This window comes from Rattus rattus, chromosome 17 (assembly GCF_011064425.1).
Source record: "Rattus rattus isolate New Zealand chromosome 17, Rrattus_CSIRO_v1, whole genome shotgun sequence".
Lineage (NCBI taxonomy): Eukaryota > Metazoa > Chordata > Mammalia > Rodentia > Muridae > Rattus > Rattus rattus.
Genome location: NC_046170.1, coordinates 5,646,439 through 5,658,829, shown reverse-complemented (window position 1 = coordinate 5,658,829; position 12,391 = coordinate 5,646,439). Strand labels below are relative to the sequence as shown.

General features: G+C 37.4%; 1 pseudogene; it reads left to right on the top strand.

Annotated features, from left to right (window-relative positions):
- The first annotated feature begins 1,442 nt into the window (after positions 1–1,442).
- The window catches only part of LOC116886593, a 75,646-nt pseudogene continuing 64,697 nt past the window's right edge, over positions 1,443–12,391 (top strand).

Genomic DNA, 12,391 nt, shown 5'->3' with positions numbered 1-12,391 from the left:
AGTAAACATAGCCTTGCAGGAGGAGGTGTGTCACTGTGAGTGGGCTTTGAGGTTTCAAAGGCTCCCACATCCCCCTCTCTTGGCTTGTAATTATGTATCAAATGTTAGCTCTCAGCTACTGCCCTAGTATCATGCCTGCCTGATGACAAACGCTTTCTACAGTGATGGTCATCAGACTAGCCCTCCGAAACTGTAAGCAAGTCACCAATTAAATGCTTTCTCTGTCAGTTGCCTTAGTCATGGTGTTTCAACACAGTGATAGAATAGTGATTAAGATAGCCAGAATTACTGAAGGATAGAAGGCTGGTGTTATATTCAGCAAGTAATGTGTTTGCCATGCAAGGTTGATTACCTGAGCTTGATGCTCACCCAAACTCATGGTGGATAGAAAGAAATATCTCTCCAAATTGTTTCTCACTACCACATATACATCATGGCACATTTCTCTCTAATAACGTTCACAAATTTAACTAAATGAATAAGCCAACCAAAAGGCCCAATGTAGTTAAAGAGAACCAGAAAACAGTCTAATCTAGGAACAACATAAGTTTCTTAAAAGAAACAATGTATGCATTGGCTCTCAACCTTAACTAAAGAACTTCAGGCATCTAAGGAATGCCGAGAGCCAGAGAAACAGGGACAAGGAGCAAGGTCCCAAACGAATTATTCAATCCAAAATTGTCAGCACTGAGATGATATACATTCAAGTAACCTTATATTGATTAAGTAAGTTGTATTTAAATATTTAGGGATATATATATCCTTAAATATTTAAATATATTAAATATGTGTGTGTTGTATGTGTAAATATATATACAAAATAATTAAGTGTGTAACATATAAAGAAATCTAGGATATGAATTTGAGAGGGAACAAAGGGAGAAAAATGGGAAGGGCTGGAAGAGAAAGGAAATAAAGAAAATAATAGAATTATGTTTTTATTTCAAAAAATAAAAATATTAACTATAGAGTTAAAACATGTCAATCACACGGTTCAATATTATTATTTAAAATGAATGAACCTATTGCTAACATAAGAACACATCATTAAAAAAATTTTAAACCCGGAGGATGACTCAACTAGGTTGAACTCAGTGATTTTCATCAAGTGGTGGTCCCTCTTCTTGCTTATGATGCGGTCTCCAACAGCACCATGAGTGGGAAGTCAAGGGCTTCCGAAGTCTCCCATGGGCAGGCACAATGCAAACATGTAGGCCCCTTGATTCCAGGAGTTTACCGATTTTTAGTCTTCTTTAATTTCACATGTGTCTTCAGTTTTAGGGTTAATGAGCAGTTTATCCTTTCTTCACAGTGACATCCATTTAACATCAGTGATATTAAATAACTCTCTCCAGTTTCAGCAAACCTTTCCACTAGTAAAGGCTATTTATTTGCCTTAGAGACTGAGGGCAATTAAGGGTCCCACTATGAGTGGAGTTACCATGGACGTAGCAGACCAGTGCAACAATGACAATTCTCTGCAGGTGGACGTAGAAGGGAAGCTGCTTCTAAATGTGTCTCCACTCATGGCTGTCAGATTGTCTATTTTCCTGTGATCGTGTGGTATTGGTTATTGAGGCTACCACCAAGCAGAAGGGAGGTAATAGAAATGAGGTAAGTTAGTGTCACGAAGCTACTCTTCTTGCCAATGTAGTCATTTTTCTTGAATCACTTCTCCCTCTAAATGCTAGAAACCTTTAACTAATTTCCAGGAAAAAGACCACGTTTTTCCCCTTTGCTTTTGTTTAAGAACAGAGGATTTCGGTACACCTAGTACCTCCAGCGCAATGGTCAGCTGATTTAGGATCTGCTCTCTTTGACCTTTGACCTTCTTCCCTGACTGTTCAGTCTGCTTACATATCTCATAAGGATGTCACAAGCAGGAGGAAACGTGAACAACCTTTGAGAGCCTCGCTTTAGTACACATACAATGCCAACAACCTCCTATTTCAGGATGGGAAGTATAGAGAGGTGTGATGATTGCAGTTCGTGATGCCAGAAATTCTCGCAGTGGTACAAGCATTAAACAGGTAGGCACTTGAGCTGAGTGTTACCAATGAAGAGCATGTCACTGGAGGTTATCAGATTAGATGAACACCTGGATAGTCATACAGTGAGCGAACTAGAAAATAGATAGCCAAGAATGCTTCTCTGTATGCTAACTTTGCTTAGATTGGGAGGAAAGCCGTGTATTATGTTCATTTAAGGGTGGGCATAAACAATTTATCTTTGTGAAGAGTCTTGCACTTTTTTTGATTGTTTTAAATATTTATAATTCTCTAATTTTTCTGTCATCGTGACCTGGTAATAGTCAACCGTACAAGAAGGAAACCACCAGAGCAAGACAAGATCAATGCTAAACTAAACTTTACATTGTGTCTTCATTTTGGACATTTATGCATCCAGGTGAGGATAGTTGTATGGGGTCATTGCAAGATTCAAACCTCTAACTGGATTTTGAAAAGCCTTATAAATGACTAAAATGTTATGCAAATACACATGGCTCTTACTACGCTGTAAATCTCTCTGCGATTATTGTCCTGCTGGTTTTATTGGTCAATGAATGTTTTCTTGACTATATATAAAGAAAATAAGAAAATGTTTTACTGACAGCTTTTAGTACTATTACAAACCAGTTCAGAATCTTTACTGTGGCCAGATTGCTGAAAACTCATAAGTGTGGCTGGATTGCAGACAAGTGAGTGTGGTCTTTGTGTATGCAATCATTCCTCAGGGTATGTGGATGATAAGCATAGAGAAAAGGATTTAACAATTTGCTTCTCGATTAATGCATAATGTGGGCAGAGTAGCCATGATTCATTATAAGCATTATTTAATTTTAATCATATAGTATCATTAAAGTAATTATAATGAAAAATAACAGTACTAGAATATTATTTGTGTAATTACTCTACAGATGTAATAGGTATGTATGATACATAAATACTATTTACATATAGTTTTTTGTCCCTTGTTTTTCTTCTATTAAAACTTATATAATAGTATAATTTATATTCATATTTATCTTTGGTAACTACTAGACAAGTAACAAATTATATCATTATAAACATACTAAATATATCATGTTTAAATAAACATAGATTATAATAACAATTACCAAGTTCAATACATAACATTATTATTATGCATAATACACAAATTTAAAACAAAAGATACCTAATAAGTTTAGAGAGGATGATAGAAGTGACTAAGTTTACCCTAGAATTCTTTTGTGTCTGTTATATCCATGCTTTGGGAGCATGAAAATCAATCTCTCTCTCTCTCTCTCTCTCTCTCTCTCTCTCTCTCTTTCTCTTATTAAAGTACTTTTAGAAGCTCCCTCAAAGTAATTTAACTCTTATTTCAACAGAATACTATTTTCAACAGTTAACATTTGAAGTTCATCCCCATAACTTAAAGGACATTTTGACATACAACTCTGGGGAAATCCTGATATAGTAAAATGAATTCAATCGGGCACAGATTTAAATATTCCTGGTGAAGTTTTCACTAAATCTCTCCATTAGTTGGTAAAGATTTCTCATGAGATCTCTGCCCCTGTTCAGTGTTCTCCAGATAGCAAAGAATAATGAGTGCCCACTTTCCCCAAGAAATAGAGCCGAACTATGTAGTCCCTGCAAGTCGTCTCAAATCTTCAATAGTATTCTTAAATGGTCATTTGCATTTAGAAAGAAACATTTAATAACTCAAGTTTATCTGAGTGAGAACATAAAATCTGATTTCACAAATATCAGTTAAAACATGTAATAATTTTTCTTGCTTCCTTGTGGATGTGAAATACTGTTCAATCTCTCTGTCTCTTTTTCTCTGTCTCTGTCTCTCTGTCTCTCTGTCTCTCTCTGTCTCTCTCTCTCTCTCTCTCTCTGTCTCTCTCTCGTGCATACACATACACATTTTGACTCTGGGTTTGTTTAAGATGATGTCGTAGTCACTGTTCAATTGCTGTGTAAAGATACCATAATCACAGTAACTCATAAAAAAGAAAACATTTACCTGGATCTCGCTTACAGTATCTGGTCTTTAGTCCTTTATCATCATGGTGAAGATCATGGAAGCATGAAGGCAGACACTGTACTGAAGAAGTAGCTAATGATTGTACATCTGGAACCACAGGCAGCAGCAAGAGAGAGAGAGAGAGACCCTGGGCCTCGGGTCACAGCTCCTAATCCTGTCAAATAATGCCACTCCCTGATGACCAAACATTTAAGTCAATGAGCATGTTAGGGTCATTCTCATTCAAACCACTATAAATGGTAAGATGAGGGCCCAATTTTACCTTGTGTTCCTAGAAGGTGTTCTAGCCACCTCAACATCATCCATTGAAGAGCCTATCTTTTACCACTTAGTGTATATTATTTCATAATTTTCTTAGAGCTTATTTCTACAATCCCCTTGTTGCTCAATTCTGTCTCCACAGCAATTTTGGTTACTCTAATTTTTATCAAGTAAAAATTTTTGATGCTAGAAAAGTTTAAGTTCAGCAACTTTCTGTTTTAATATGATCTTGGTTTTCAGTGTTTCCTGTAGATGCTATGTCATATTTTTATTTATGCAAAACTGCCATTGGAGTCTCATTATGGAGTGTATTTAATAAGCAGACTACACAAGTAATTTTGGTACTTATCAATGTTAAATTTCATGTCAAAATTATACCTATTCCATTAAAACTATGTAACCACATCAATTTAAAATGCATTATCAAGGTACTTACAAACACCCTATAAAGTAGTCAGCATGTAGGAAAGTGTTCACATTCAAATTCCACTGTCTATATTCATATCACTTCTCTTTTGTTAGCTGCAAGCAACATAAATGTAGCCCAATACCTTAGATGATTCCCACATGTTAGAATTCACTAATTTACCACAACTCTTTCAATAGCTCAGTAGTATACTGATCTATACATATCTCTAAAATTCAGCTATTTTATCACATCAACCCATAAACTTAGCTTCCTGTTCCCATCCATTGCCTCAATCATGGTCAAAGCCAGGAATGGGGATATTTGAGATCTGTTACGTTTTTCTTTATTGTGAAGAAGGAAAAATAGCAAAATGAATATTTGAAAATGACACAGGTAGTCACATTATTTTATATTTTTCTAAAAGTATATAAATGTATATATAGTATATAGATGTATATATATCAGATATATGCATGTATGTGTCTGCATAATTTCTTGACTTTTTTTTGCAATGTAATTACATTTTTCCTTTCCCTTTCTCCAAACCTTTCCATATATCTCTCCTCACTTTCCTTCAAATTCATGGCTTCTTTTTTCATCACTTATTATTTCATTCATATAAATGGATATACTGAACCCCCAGTGAACTAGACTGTTGGGGAGAGGGCAGCAATGGGGGGAGGGTTGGGAGGGGAACACCCATAAGGAAGGGGAGGGGGGAGGGGGATGTTTGCCCGGAAACCAGGAAAGGGAATAACACTCGAAATGTATATAAGAAATACTCAAGTTAATAATAATAAAAAAAAGAAAGACAGACAAAAAAAATGCTTTGCTCTTATATGAAGTGTGGTAGGGACTTCATTGTTCATCCCTAAACAATCTCCATATTAAACGGAGCTCTGTTGGATGCTGACAGATTGGGGGTCATAGACCTTGACCTTGAGATTTCTTGTTTGGTTCCAAGGTCTTCTCTGAACTGTTATTAAACTGAAATAAAAATTGAGAGAGAATCTGGAAAAAAATGGATATACATATATATATTGCTAAATATAACCTGTGCAATCTGTATACTGTTACCTCTAGGTATGGTTTTATATCTGACCATTTGACACTGGGTGACCAATTGTATATTCTTCCCTGGGAAAGGCCAACTCTGTCATATACATATTAAAATAAAGTTATATCACTTGAGTCGATAGTGTTCCGTTCAGAGGTATAGACTATCTAAAATCCCAGTTATCAGGCACTAGAAAACTGTTGAATTGAATTGTTGGTCACAGGGGTCTAAAAGAAAACACACATACAATAAGAACCATTGTTACTTCCTTTGATCTCCTCTCAGACACTGAAAAAGTCTCTACAGATATAGACGCTACACATAGAATTCAGAGGATTCAAGCTGGATTTGATCTGAAAGCCTCCACCGTGAAGACTAGATTTCATAGTATCAGAAGGTGATAAAAAGCTCCAAAGGAAGGAAGCGACAAACGATACTCTTCTGCTGAGATGCCTATAAACCATAACAATAACCACCATGCCAAGACAGCCCTAAGAAGGCAATAATAGCATTTGTGAAAGCTGTACCTGATGGTGGAAAACCAGCTAAGAGATCATAGAGAAACACTGACCATTACTTTCTCAAACTAGTGTTATTTTCAGCTTCATTTTATTATCTGTCATTATACCCACAGGTAAGAGCACCTCTCAAAGAGAAAGAAGCTTCTCTTTGCAGCTAACAAAGACAACTCCAGAAAGCCACAATTTGTTCTAATGCAAGAACAACTGGCCTTGCAGTGCTCGGCCCTTAGTAGATATTTACAACATAAATCTTATACCTAACACTCAGAAAACATAGAGGATGGCAGAAAGATAGTAAGATCCAAATGATTAGGAATTCTGATTCAAAATTGTGCTTTCTCACTATGACAGGAAAGCCACACCTGTGAAATCATCACATTATAGCTGTGTAAAGAAGACCTGAACAATTACAACATCAGCTGACTTCCCAATGTGGAATGAAAAAATATCTCATGGAGGACCATTCCTATATGGAGAACTACAGGCCTCCTAATTACCAAGTGTATTGGTCAGGGTTTGTATTCCTGTACAAAACATCATGGCCAAGAAGCAAGTTGGAGAAAAAAGGGTTTATTCAGCTTACACTTCCACATTGCTGTTCATCACCAAAGGAAGTCAGGACTGGAACTCACACAGGGCAGGAACTTGGAGGCAGGAGCTGATGCAGAGGCTGTAGAGGGGTGCTGTTGTTGACCACATTGCCTCCCTTGGCTTGCTCTGCTGTCCCTCTTATAGAACCCAGGAGTACCAGCCCAAGGATGGCACCACCCACAATGGGCTAGTTGAGAAGATCACTAGTTGAGAAGATGCCTTACAGCTGGATCTCATGGAGGCTTTTCCTCAAGGGAGACTCCTTTCTCTGTGATAACTCCAGCTTGTGTCAAGTTGACACACAAAACCAGCCAATACCAAGTGACCAGCTATAAAAACATATACATATAAGTAGCACTAAACTAACTCAGCAGGGTGTATTTATAAATTTATTCGATATACGTATTTAATAATAATTGAAGAAAATAATCATAATTAAAGGAAAAGAGATCATGAATTTGAGGGTGAGCAGGAGGTGATTGTGAAGACTGGAGGGTAAGAAATTATGTTAAATTTTAATTAGAAAACATTAAACTAATAAAAAGGACAAAGTAAAAATGATTAAAAATATATCATTTACAAGATGAATTAAAATTTCCCAATCTAAAAGATCCCTGGTGGATGACCCCTTCCTCCCTAAGTCAATCCTTCTAGTCACCAGAAGCCCTTGCTTTAGTCAGATCAATATATGTGTGAGTTATTGATATTTCATGTTATATCGCGTCTCAAGATTTTGCTTATTCTCTTTTTCTAAACTCTTAATCATTTTGTTATTTGTTTGGAGGATCAAATCTAACAAATGTTAGGAAGTGTTGATCTGTAACATTTTCCCACCATATTCAAGCCTACACAATATCAGTAAATGTGACAAATATTTCTTTAGATCGTGTATTAGGGTTCTTTAGAGTCCAACAGTGGCTGTCTACATACAGATGGCTCAGGAATCCAGTAGTTGTGTAGCTTGGTCTTCTTGTGGGACATGTAACTGGGGCTGTCTCTGATACTGTTACCTGCTTTTGGAAACCTTTATCCCTTATATGAAGCTCAATTTCCAAGTAAAAAGAATAATGAGGTCACTTTATGCCTAATACAGTATAACTATCTCACATACAATCACAAATACATTATATTTTTAACCAGGCCATAACTATGTCTACGATATACAACTTCAAATATGCTATAAATCTTAGAATAGATGGTAATATCCCTTGAGGGACATTCTTTTATTATCTCAAACTTCAATAAAATAACCACAAATATTCTTTTAATTGATGATACATTGAATAGTAAAGAAATCAAGGAAAGAAATAATTATCTGTATAAATACATTCTTAACAAAATATGAAATCACTCTTTATTTCTGCTACTAGTTAGGTAGCCTTTGCTAGTATTTATTATTACCCACCTTTTCTACCCATTCTGTGTTTCCTCTACCCTCAGAAAGTACCTTAGTGGGTTTTCTCTCTTTTCCTCGAGGAGTAACCCATGACTTCATTCCTGAACGGTCTGCTGTAGTTTCTTAGCACCTGGTAGCACCAAGAGATGACCTAAAAGATTTTCCCTACTCCATAATCTTTCTTACCTACATGGTGAAGAAGCAATCTAATTTTCCCTTGGTAATATGAACCAATTACTCCTCCTAACACTCTTACTGCTTTCATAGACTGATGACTTCAGGGCATCAGAACCCCAAAGTGGCCAGGGTGATTTCTGAGCATCCCATTCAGTGGAATGTTTTATGTGTCCCCTGAATGGAGTGTTCCCTATTCTGGAACCAAAACTTCTAGACGGTAGAAAATAAAGTCATTGGGATAGAAATCAAAAATTTCCTAGAAGGTCAGTAGGGTGAAAATGAGTGAATGAATTCCTTTCCCAACCTTCATTCCTGGACCCATAGTCCTGGCTATCTGAGAAATTCTATCATATATTGGATGCCAATTGAAAGTATAATCTGCCTTCTAGAGAACACTGCCCCAGTCCTCCAGGATGCTGCTATCTAAGTAGTGCTATAAGTGTGTCAAAAAGCCATTCCATCTTTTTATGAGGCCAGCCTATTCAGGATGGTGGGGGAATGTTGTAACACCATTGGATTCCACAGTCCTAGGCCCGGTGTCTGACTTTTCTGACTAGGAAATGAGTTGCTTCGTCAGAAGCAATACTCAGTGGAATATCATGGTGGTGGATAAGATATTCTGTAAGTTCAAGATGGTGGTTTTGGCAAAAGCATCATATGTAGGAAAGACAAGTCCAAAACTAGAAAGAGTATCTTGTCCAGTAAGGATAAAGCATTGTCCTTTCCACAGAGAAAGTGGTCCAATATAGTCAACTTGTCACTAGGTCACCATCTGTTCTCCCTGAAAAACTGCCATATCTGAATTAGTCTCTGCCATTTGCAGATCTGGTACTCAGCAGCTACTAAAGCCACATCAGCCTTGGTGAGTGGATGCTCATTTTATTTAGCCCATATATAATCTCCATATCTACCACCATACCAATTTTGTTCATTGGCTCACTGGTGAGTTATATGAATAGCTGGGGAAAGATGTTTACTGTCCACAGAATAGGCCATGATCTCTTAATTATTGAACATCTTTTCTGCTGATGTAACTGTTTGGTAAGCATATCCATGGGACATAAGTATGTTCACATACTTCAACCAATTGGAGTGATCTGTCTACATATTTCTTTCCCAGATTTCTTTCTCCCCAGTTTTCCAATCATGTTCCTTCAAAGTCCATGAAAATCCATCCAATCCATATCTACGACCCATGAATCAGTTAAAAATTACACCTTTACTCATTTCTCCTTTCACCCAATTGTTTGACATATCACAGTCTAAATCCAGCCCATTATGAAGATTCCCCTTTACCTGTGTATTTCAGGGTTGTTCCAGAAAGAGTTTGAAACCCCACGGCTGTCTACTTCTGATTGGTGCCTGCATAATGTGCAGTGCCAATAGTCAACCTTCCTCAGTCAGATAATCATGGGGCACATTTCTAGAGCTTCATGCATAGCAGCAGACAGCATTAAAATGGGAGTAGCAATCCTAGGCACTTGGGAAACTTCTCCATGAAACTTGTATGTGCTTCCAGGACTTGATAATGTGTCACTGCTATTCATGTCCTACTTTATGACTTGGTGGGTCAGATAATGCTCGTTTATTATGGACAGCACAAGTCACATGACAACTTGTAGGTCCATTGTCAAAAGTTCCATTTACTCTAAGGAAAAGACTCAGTAACAGGGCAAGCATTGTCCATCAAAGGAAGAGTAGTTTTCTGAAGATTATGGAAGAACTCAGCTCCAAAATCCTAAAAGTCTCAGATTTATCTAGAAGAGCATGCCATGCCCCAAACGGTTTTGCTGTCCCTACTGACACTCTCAGTGCCATGCCATCTTCTGGAACATATGTCCCAAGTGGTATAAAGGCTGTACATCAGTCTGTATGTGTTGAAGAGCCTTCTGTTTCAGGCCAGAATCAAAGTTAGCAACCTTCTGAGTCACCTGGTATATGGGCCAGAGTAACAAACCCAAGTAAGAAATGTGCTGTCTTTAGGATCTGAGGAAGCCCACTTAGCTTTGAATTTCTTTCTTAGTGTTCAGAAGGGCAAAGCGCAATGACGTATTCTTCACCTCAGAAAGACTATCTTTCCATGTCCCACTGGACCCTAAGAATCACACTAAGTTAGAAGGCTGTTGAATTTTGGTTGGGTTTATTTCCCATCCTCCGATGCACATATGTGATACCAATGAGTCCAAGCAGCTGCTACCTCTTGCTCACGGGGTCCAACCAACATAATGTCAGCAATATAGTGAAACAAAGTGATACTTTGTCAAAGAAAATTGTCAAGATCCCTTTGAACTATGTAACGGCACAGAGAGTTAATATATGTTTAAGGAAAACTGTAAAGGTATACTGCTGACCTTGCCAACTGAAAGCAAACTGTTTCTTGTGGTACTTATTAACAATAGCTACCTAGATAAGGCATTTGCTAGATCAATAGCCAGATACCATGTACCGGATGTCTTAATCTATTTAAGTAAGGACAGTACCATATGTGGTGAAGGAGTTGTAATTAGAATAATTTTTTGACAAAGTTTTAGATAGTCAACTGCCATTTACCATTTTCCATCTGATTTTTTCACTGACTAGACAGAAGTGATAAAAGAGATGTGGTGGGGACCACCACCCCTGCTTCATTCAAGTCCCTGGTGATGGCACAAATGTCTGCAGTCCCTTCAGGAGTGCAATCCTATTTTTTGTTTGTTTGTTTGTTTGTGGTTTTTTTTGTTTGTTTTCCCTTGATTTCCCTTGTAGAGGCCACTATTAATGAGCCTTGAGGGACATCTGAATAATCTTTGCTGGAATTTTCTTCAGAGAAAGTCACTTCCAGTTTAGTAAATAATAAAGGATTAATTGCCTCAGTCAGAGATGGAAAATGAAGTATTTCATGGAGTTAGGCTGAGAGGGCATCTTTTGCTGAAGGTAGAGAAACTATTTACTCATGAGAGATAAACCCTTGTTAATCTGAGGGTTCCAGGATCTTACCTTCAGTAGGGTCCTCACCTCTATCTCCATCCCAAGGTTCAGAATCCCACTCTTTACTGCTTAAGTTTCTTACGTTAACTGTTGATGCCCACCAAGACTGGGACTTAAGCTTTTGCTGTAATCTGGTCAACCTTATAATGAGGGCTTTGGTTTGTTCTTCTGTCACTTGAGCTGTGAAGTTGCTGGGAAGAATATTCTCTTCCAGAGAACACTTAAAAATGTTGAGACTGTAAATGTGCATCTGGAACAAGACAATTTGCCACTGAGTTCATTTCTGCCTTTCACCGCATTCTTAGGTGCTTGGAAAGTTGGTTAATTTGATCATGAGCTTCTGTTTTTCCTATATCAATTTATCCAGAGATGCCAAGCAGCCAAGCAGCACCAGTATCTTCCTTGTGGCTTTCTTTTTTCACAACTTGTCAAAAGTTTCATACGTATAACCACAAAATCCATTTCCTCTCACAATTGGGGAATCAGGGTAAAAAATGAATTTGTCTCCTTAAATTTGTAATATAGTTCATATGTGGGATTTCACTACTCTCTAAGGTTCTAGGTGAAGTTTCTGTAACTAGAGAGGCTGCAGTAACTGTAGGTGTTGTCAAATTTGAAAGCCTATTCCAAATACTTAAAAAAATCATCCTTAGACTCCTGTTGCTCTAGAACTATCTAGAGCACAAAATCTGTCTTAGAGTTTTCTAGTGGAATAGAATTGGTAAGACGAATACGTACATAATCTATAGTTCTATTGTCTATGATGAAATGAGTGAAGTAAGAAAAGGTATAGAAACAGTTTTAAATTTTGCTGGTCTGAGCTATGTGTTACTGTGTAATTGGAATTCCAGCACTCAGGGGCAGAGACTAGAGAATCACTACAGGTTGAAATGCAGCCTGGTAGCACAGTGAGCTCCAGGAAAGTCAGGATTAAATAATAATACTCTGTTTCCCAAATGAGTAGATACATTTTGCTA